The sequence below is a fragment of the Microtus pennsylvanicus genome, chromosome 12, assembly GCF_037038515.1.
Source record: "Microtus pennsylvanicus isolate mMicPen1 chromosome 12, mMicPen1.hap1, whole genome shotgun sequence".
Lineage (NCBI taxonomy): Eukaryota > Metazoa > Chordata > Mammalia > Rodentia > Cricetidae > Microtus > Microtus pennsylvanicus.
The window spans coordinates 98580794-98589071 of NC_134590.1; the positions used below are offsets into that span (position 1 = coordinate 98580794).

General features: G+C 47.0%; 1 pseudogene; it reads left to right on the top strand.

Moving 5' to 3' along the window:
• Positions 1-2766: 2766 nt before the first annotated feature.
• On the top strand, positions 2767-4764 carry LOC142832424 (tyrosine-protein phosphatase non-receptor type 11 pseudogene; annotated as a pseudogene).
• Positions 4765-8278: the final 3514 nt, after the last annotated feature.

The following is an 8278-nucleotide window of genomic DNA, read 5'->3' on the forward strand; positions in this document are numbered from 1 at the left end:
CTGTCTCTGCCTTCCAAGTGCTGGGATTAAAGGCATGTGCCTCCACTGCTTGGTTCTCCCTACCATTTTTTTGTGGGTTGTATATCACTACATAGCCCTGACTGTTCTAGGAATTGTAGTCCTCCTTCCTCAGTCTCCAAGTGCTTTGGTGACAGGCACTACCTCTTCTGAACAGTGGGTCTTCACTGAGCAGTGCCTGTGAAAACTCCCTAGTGTCTAGGATTCCAAGGCAGCTCACAGGCCTTCTGCCTCCTGGCCACCTCACTCAGAAGTCACATTTGGAGTTTTGAGGGCCAGTGACCAGTGCTCCAAGGATCCCCTGTTGTGGGATATTTTACTTCTTTGGCTTTTTTGGGGGGGCAGCTTCTAAATAAATCACACCCAGAAGAGGATTATTTTTAGTTATGAATGCCCAGGTTTAGTTTGGCTTGTGTCTAGTCATTTTTTAAAAATCTTATGTTACCCCATAACCTTTTGCCACTGGGCTTTTCTTTTTATCTATTTCTGTATACCTTTCATTCCTTCTTTCCCCATGGCTTGTTGTGTAGCTGGATGGCTGGCTTGTTCTCCTTTCACCTTTTATACTTTCCGCCTGAAAGCCCTGCCTTATCTTGCTTCTGTCTTGGTATTGGCCATTCAGCTCTTTATTAGACCATCAGGTGTTTCATGTAAAACAACAACAATAACAAAAATCTACCAGTCACAGAGAAGTAGTGGGTGGCTTCAGAAAGGGCTAAGAGCCCATGGCAGGGTGATGTGGAGGGCTGGACCCTGCCCAAACAGGGTTTTTTTCTTTTTACTAGGCAGCAGGAGATGGCCTCTTGGTTCACAAATGTTTCCTGGGCTGGGAGGTGCTAGGGGTAGGAGTAGAGCTGAAGCCAGGATACTCTTCTCCATTGTTGTCCCCAATGTTGTGAGGCATCTTGGGGAGACAGAAACACCTGGGTAGGATACTCAGACCTCCCAAGCACACACAGGAACCTCCCATACACTCCAGGGTGAGCAAGCTGACCCTAGTGGATCTGTGGGTGTGGGATCTCTGCTGTAGGGTTATCTCTTCAAGGTATAGCCTTCTCTTTGTCAAAGTTCCAGAAGCCGGGGTAGCATTGACAGGACAGGAAGTCCCAGGCTGCAGCTCAGAATGAGGTCTAATGAAGGCAGCATGTTCTGGCTACTATTGTGTCCACTGATGCAGGGATAGAAGGCACCCAGACCACCAGTGTCTAGGATAATGGGAAGAGTACCAGGCAAGGCCATGGTGAGTGACTGTTCCTTGAAGGGGTGAATCTGAAATGAAGCTATATCTGGGCAGGCTTACAACCTTAGGTCCCTAAACCCTGAGCCTTTGGGGGCCTGGGAATATCTTTCCATTTACCAGTCCAGGGTTCTTGAATGCTGGAGTGGGCATACTGAGTCCCCCACAGTGTCTGAAACTCAAAAAGTCACCCTCCCAGAATCATGTGTCCCCAAAGGCAGGGTATGTGGAGGCCCATGAAGTGGCTCTGCTCCATCCTGACAAAAGGTCAGAGAGTTCAAGCATATTTTTGCTCCTTCAAGGTCAAACAACAGGATGTTTGGCCTCAGGTAAAGTTGTTCTATATGTTGCCCAAATAATAGGATGTTTTGTCTAAGGTGTTGCTAAAGGATGTTTTGCTCCAAATAGCAAGATGTTTGACCTAGGGCATTGCTGTTAGATGTTTTGAATATTAATAAAGTAATCAGTCTTATTTGTTCTTTATATAACGATTAAAAAACAAACAAACAGTCTTTTGCCTACCCCTTTGGCTTGGGGTATAAAAGGGCTATGAAAAAATAAGAGGCAGATTCAGTATTCATTGGGATGATCTCCTGACTCTGTCTTCAGTCTTTTGTCCGTTTCTTTCCTCAGTCCACATTGGACTTTTCAGGAACATATGGACGAGTCGGCTGGCCCAAGACAAATGGCGCTGGATGTTGCTGGGGTTTGAGAACAGGAGCAAAGTGATGGACACCACAAATTAAAAGTGAGTGCTCAGATAAAAGTAAAGCGACGGTGTGGTGAGTGGCTCAAGAGTAAAGCTGTAAATATAGAGCAAAGGCTTTTATATTCTTGTTGCATTTTTATGTATGGGTTGTATGTTTTGTTCATATAACCAGAGATGTCATTGTAAATATATGTGCATTTATAAATAATATTTCTGTCATTGACCTTGTGTGTTGGCTACAGTGTAAATGTTTTTGATATGCCCAAATTATATATGTCTATGGTTATTGTATGGGCAGCAACTTCTCAAGGTCACAGATGTTTTATAACTTGCTATGGTGAGGTCTACAAACTCTGTTTAAAGCTCTAAGACTGTTTGTTGCATAGCTTATGTAGAGAAGGACAGGGACAAAGAGACTGATCTGCTTTTGGGGATGACTGTTAGAGCGCGCATGAGTCCTGCCCCCTGGGATACCAGTTGTGCTGATGGACAAACAAACCTCACCCATAGTTCCAGCTCCCACCTCCGCGCTGGCAGTCTGCCTAAGGTGGACACGGTGGTGAGACCAGAGCAGGAGCCAAAGCCCAGGACTGAAGCAGAGTGACCCTAGTGGGGCACAGCCAGTATCCAGGATCCAGGTCTGGTGGGGGATTTTTGCATGTAGAGTGGGCCAGTTCTACCTGCCCTGCACATGTGTTTACTCCTCAGTGGGTCTTTGCTTAGCCCCTCAACACACATGTGACAGTGTCCCAAGGAGCCTGAGCAAGCAGCAGGTCTATGTGGAGCAGGAGCCAAGGGGAACATGGCATCTCAGAGAGGGTTTCACCCCAACATCACTGGTGTGGAGGCTGAGAATCTCCTTCTAACCAGAGGAGTTGATGGCAGCTTTTTGACAAGGCCTAGTGAGAGTAACCCTGGAGATTTTACTGTGTCTGTTAGAAGAAATGGAGCGGTCTATCACATCAAGGTTCAGAACACTGGGGACTACTATGACCTCTATGGTGGGAAGAAGTTTGCCACCTTGGCAGAACTACTCCAGTACTACATGGAACATCACGAGCAGCTAAAAGAAAAGAATGGAGATGTTGTTGAGCTCAAGTACCCACTGAATTGTGCAGACCCAACCTCTGAAAGGTGGTTCCATGGTCCCTTGTCTGGTAAAGAAGCAGAGAAACTGCTAATGGAGAAGGGTAAGCATGGCAGCTTTCTTGTTCGAGGGAGCCAGAGATACCCTGGAGACTTTGTTCTCTCTGTCGTCACAGGTGATGACAAATGGAAGAGCAATGATGGCAAGTCCAAAGTGAGCCACGTTATGATCCGATGTCAGGAACGGAAATATGATGTTGGTGGAGGAGAGTATTTTGACTCTTCGAGAGACCTGGTGGAGCACTACAAGAAGAACCCCATTGTGGCGACACTTGGCATAGTCCTGCAGCTCAAGCAGCCTCTCAACACAACTCGTATTAATGCTGCTGAAATTGAAAGCAGGGTTCGAGAGCTAAGCAAGGTAGCTGAGACCACAGGAATGGTCAAACAGGGCTTTTGGGAAGAATTTGAGACACTACAGAAACAGGAATACAAATTTCTCTATAGCCAAAAAGAAGGTCGGAGACAAGAAAATAAAAACAAAAATAGATACAAAAACATCTTGCCATTCGATCACACTAGGGTTGTCCTGCACGATGGCGATCCCAATGAGCCCATTTCTGATTACATCAATGCAAACATCATCATGCCTGAATTTGAAGCCAAGTGCCACAATTCAAAACCCAAAAAGAGCTACATTGCCACTCAAGGCTGCCTGCAGAACACGGTGAATGATTTCTGGAGGATGGTGTTCCAGGAGAACTCTCGAGTCATCAGCATGACCACAAAGGAGGTGGAGAGAGGGAAGAGCAAATGTGTGAAGTACTGGCCTGATGAGTATGCACTCAAAGACTATGGGGTCATACGTGTTAGGAACATCAAAGAAAGTGCTGCTCCTAACTACACCTTAAGAGAACTCAAGCTCTCCAAGGTTGGACAAGGAAATACGGAGAGAACTGTCTGGCATTACCACTTTCAGACATGGCCCGACCATGGTGTGCCCAGTGACCCTGGAGGTGTGCTGGACTTCCTGCAGGAGGTCCACCACAAGCAGGAGAGCATCATGGATGCAGGCCCTGTTGTAGTTCACTGCAATACTGGAATTGGCAGGACGGGAACATTCATTGTGATTGATATCCTTATTGACATCATTAGAGAGAAAGGTGTTGATCATGACATCGATGTTTCTAAAACCATTCAGATGGTGCGGTCCCAGAGGCCAGGAATGGTCCAGAAAGAGGCACAGTACCGGTTCATCTACATGGCTGTCCAGCATTACATCCAGAGGCTGCAGCACAGGATCAAGGAGGAACATAAAAGCAAAAGGAAAGGACACAAATATATCAACAGTAAGAATTTCCTGGTGAACCAGATAACCAGTGACCAGAACCTCATGCCACATTGCACTCAAACACCATTCAGTGCAGAAGTAAGGGAGGTTCTGGGCTTGGAACATAGATCATTACCATGTCCCACGAGCATCAGAAGTTTCCCAAGAACCCTGGATGACTCTAAGAAGGATGATAATGACGACAGTGGGCATAGCTCCCAGAGGAGGGACAGTATCTCCAACAGGGTTTTCTATAAAGAGTTCCAGTCACTGGAAAGACGTGTTGACTGTGTGGAGCACTCCATAGGCAGCATCATGTCCAAGATTGATGCTGTGGTTGTCAAGCTTAAGACCATGGAAAATGTATATAAACAGTCGAGGTAGATGTTAGGTACTATTCTGTTTTGGCAGTTATATTCTCCATTTGCAGGAGAAATCATCCATCTACAAATTGAGTTAGCCCTAAGATAATCCCCTGGCCACTCATGACCAGCATAATTGAGGTGAGCTGAGTTAACTTTTAAATGATGGGATGTACGTGGCTTTTGACATATGGGTTTTACATTGTCCCATAGCCTTCCCTGCTATGTGAAAGTGGCAGTATCGGGAATGCAGAGCTTTGGTAAACACTATCCACAAGTACCAGAGAGAGACAGTGGACTGAATACAAACACTAGTTTAACTCAAGAAACCCTGTTAATGGACATTGTAAAGAAAAGCAATTATCTAAGTTTCATCTCAAAATTTTAAAAATTCCTTTGTTATTGCCTAATTCTTGTTGCTTCTTACTATAAGGAGGAGTTCAGATACCAGGTTTTGCCACAGTCTTACAAGTCCATCTCTGGCTGTGCTCTCAAGGAGATTTATTTACTTATTTTTTTCATTTTTATTTTTTCCTGGAATAAAGTTTGCTTCTGGTTTACTAGACTTCAGTGGTTTTTTTGTACAACCCCCTGTGGACCTAACATTTTGGTGACCCATACAGGGAAGCACAAACTTGGTTCTGGGGGGAGGCACCCCAGTCTCTGGTCTCTGGTAAACTTTATTATTACTGTTTTTACCAATTGATAGGTTTCTGGTTTTATCTTGTATCTGGTGTCTGGACAATCCAGGGATTCAAGAAGATCTAGTAGACATGCTTCTAATCTCAGAGCCTAAGGGAAATGGGGGATGCTCCAATTCCTCCTCTGGCCATTGGGTCCTTTGTTTATGACCCTTTAGGACTGATAAGGGCTCATTGTGACCCAACATGCAGCAATGTCTTGTCAATTCTGTTTAATTTTCATATCATGTTAACAATTGTCTACTGTCAGGCTCATGTGGTGACTGTTAGTAAATTCTTTTTTTTTTGGGGGGGGGAGATTTTTGAGACAGGGTTTCTCTGTAGCTTTTAGTTCCTGTCCTGGAACTAGCTCTTGTAGACCAGGCTGGCCTTGAACTCACAGAGATCCGCCTGCCTCTGCCTCCCGAGTGCTGGGATTAAAGGCTTGCACCACCACCGCCCGGCGACTGTTAGTAAATTCATGTCTACCCTGGGCTAAGGTACTGTAGTCCCAGGCTGGCTTGTCAAGGATAAGTCAGGAGGACAGAGGCAAGTAGAGGCACCTGCAAGGCCAGGTACCAATATGGCCACTATCAGCCACTTGTCCCAGAAAATAACTGGTTTTGGTTTCACAAAATGACACGTGTTCCAAAGCTGCACAGCGGGAAGCACGAGAGTAGAGCGGCAGTGGGACCAGAGCCATCAGGAAAGCAGGAGCTGGTGCAGAGGCCATAGAGGGGTGCTGCATACTGGCTTGCTTTCTCTGTGATGATTCTAGTTTCTGTCAAGTTCACATAAAACTAGTCAGTATACCCCTAGTAAAGTTTGTCTGGTTGACTGCTGAGATCTTGCTTTCCCCACCTTTTTATTCTTTAAATCAGCAGAAGAAAAAATATTCATTCCTGTAACTGTCTAGCCTGTCCCAGCATAGACCAGCAAGACCCAACTACATCACAGCCTCACCCATGGCCCCTCTTTTCCCACCACTCTACAGACCCTCCCTTGTCCCCTTTTCCTCACCTCCTAGGCCCAGCACTTCAGTCTCTGATGGAGACTGTCCTGGGAAGAACAGAACCCCCTCCTCTGGGAGACCATCTGGCCCCATTATGCTTAACCCCAGGATGGTCCCCGGGCTCTGGACTGCCCCAGCTCTACAGACATGGCCTGCTGCTCCCCTTCACCTGTACCTCACTTCCCAGCTCTGCTTCATATAAGCACTAAAAGATCTCTGCCACCTTTGTCTGTTCTCCTTTGCTCCTTGTCTGCCCTTCAGATGCTCTGCTGCACCCTCTGATCACAGCAGGACCCCAACATGTCCCTTCTCCTGAACCCAGAAACCCACAGCAGCCCAGGTCATGGGGCCACAAGCAGCTTGGGCTAAAAACTCGGGGCTCCTTCCTCCTTAAATGGTCAATTCAGGCTGAGACAGACTGGCCTGCTCCTGGGTCTTTCTGCCCCTAGGCCTCAGTGTCTCTGAGCATTCCTGGGCCCTGTTCCTCACTGCAAACCAGCAGCAGCTGCTGCCTTCCTAGCCTTTCCTCTTCAGTCACAGCTGCCCCATTGGAGCAGCTTGGGTATCACTGGGTTTCTGGTGTACCATGTGGCTTTCCTCCCAGGACTAGGGATGTCTGCATGCTTGGCTTGTGGCTGTAGCTGGACACGGAGGTAGCACCTGACTGTGTTGCACAGGCTGACTTCACACTGTTCAGGAGAAGCTTCTGCCCCTCAATTGCTGGGATGACATGTGTGCTGCCATGCTGGCTAGAAAGTAGGTTCAGTCAAAGATGGGGATGTGAGGTCCTGGGACTTCAACAGCAGGGATGACAAAGTTGAGTGCCAAGACATCTTGGACAATGTCTCCACGAAGACTCTGTCACCCTCAGGACATGGCTATGTTAATAAAACTAGGCAGTAAACAAACCTGTCAGAGGTTACAAACAAGAGCTGGGACCACTCAGTGGCAAGGTGCTCACTTGGCATTGTGAGGGCCCAAGATCTATCCCTGCCATCAGAAAACAAACATCTGCTTGTGATGGCTTAGCATATGTGAGGGCCTGGGCTCCATCCTCAGGACTAAACCCCAACACCACAAAATGATCACTGTCAACATTGTGTTACTGAGTACAATTTTCATGACCCTTATCGTGTAAGGAAAGAAGCAACTCTCCCAAGTTGTCTTTGACCCCTACATGCTCCTACCCCCTCCACACACACAGAAAGTGTAGTTAAGAAAAACAAGAAGCAGGGCAGTTGCTGGTGCACCCCTTTTAAAGCACATGGGAGGCAGAGGCAGGTGAATCTCTGAGTTTGAGGCCAGCCCAGTCTACAGAGCGAGTTCTGGGACACCCAGTGCTGCACAGAAATCCTATTTCACAAACAAAACAAAACAAATTGGGTCTGAGGAGCACTTGCTGCTCTTCCAGGATATCTGAGTTTGTTTCCCAGGATCCACACTGGGAGGCTCACCAGGTTTCCTGGTGGAAATTCTATATGTGTCCCTGTGCCGCTGGCACCTGTCCACCATAGGGACTGCAGCTTTCTATGCAGATCTGACCTCCAGAGCAGCACCTTCAAGGGGCTTGTCCTGCATCTACTCAAAGGTGAGTTTTTAAGGGCCCTACCTGCCAGGAGGGAGTACCACTTAGAATAGAGACTGGAGGAGGGTGTTCTTTGCATAGAGAGTGCAAGGTAAGGCCAGAGGTCCTACTTAGTATCTCTGGCCGAGGGGTGATTTGAGTGTACATGGCTTCAAAACGTCCCTCTAATGCCCAGCGGGTCCGAGTGTACCCAAGCCTGGAGTACTACACAGCAGAAAAAAATAATGACATTTTGAATTTTGGAGAAAAATGGATGGAG